A 979-nucleotide genomic window follows, 5' to 3' on the forward strand; every position below is an offset into this window, starting at 1 on the left:
GTTGGGTGGTTTTCATGTGCATTTTAAATCAGTTTGCTTTCGGGCTCTGAAGGGCTGGTGGGCCTGGGCTGGGGTGTCCGCCCTACGGGCCCTTTGAGGGGCTCTGGTCGCGGATGGGGCTCTCCAGCCAGGCGTTATGCAGCCCCCAGCAGTTGGCGGAGGCAGGGGCAGAGTCCCGCAAGCCCCCAGGCATCGGAGAGGGAGTGGGCTGGGGGAGGGGAAAGTGGCGCAGTGGAGGAGCCCCCTGAGGGTTGTGGCAGAGTGGCCTGGGCAGTGGTGTCACCCACTGGAAGGAGCAGCGGCTACTAGCCCGAGGGAGCGAGGGTTCCGAGCAAGACAAGACGAGACGCCAGGGCAGAGTCCGTGGCCGTGGGGGTGGTGGGTCCCCTAGGAAGACGACCTCGGTCGACATGACAAGCCGTGGGCGCCTGCAGCTTCCCTGAGGCGTAGAGGGCAGGATGTGAGCAGCAAGGAGAGGGGACTTGAGAGTGGGGGCAGCAGAGCCCTGGGGGGTGCTGGTGTCCTGGGTCAGCGTCGCTCGGGCCCCCCAGTGAATGCCTCTGCTGCTGTGTGGGGCAGGGCTCAGGACAGGTGAGGGAGGAGTTGGCCTGGGGACGGGGGGCGGGGGGGTAGAGGGCTGGCTCGTACCGGGCCCTCACCCTCTGATGTGACCCCATGGACTGTAGACCACCAGTCTCCTCTGTCATGGGATTCTCCAGGCAAGAGTACTGGAGTGGGTAGCCATGCCCTCCTTTAGGGGCTCTTCCCCAACCAGGGATCGAGCCCAGGTCTCCCGCATTGCAGGCATTCTTTACCAGCTGAGCCACCAGGGAAGCTTCTGGCTTTGTCCAGATGGTCCCGCATCGGTTCCGGTGTCACCCAGCCTACAGCAAGCCGGCCATGTTTGTGCCTGGCATTGGGTGTATCTGATTTGGTGTCTTGGGTGGACATCCACCAGGCGGGGCCTGTCAGGGAGGGA

This window comes from Capra hircus, chromosome 1 (assembly GCF_001704415.2).
Source record: "Capra hircus breed San Clemente chromosome 1, ASM170441v1, whole genome shotgun sequence".
Taxonomy (NCBI): domain Eukaryota; kingdom Metazoa; phylum Chordata; class Mammalia; order Artiodactyla; family Bovidae; genus Capra; species Capra hircus.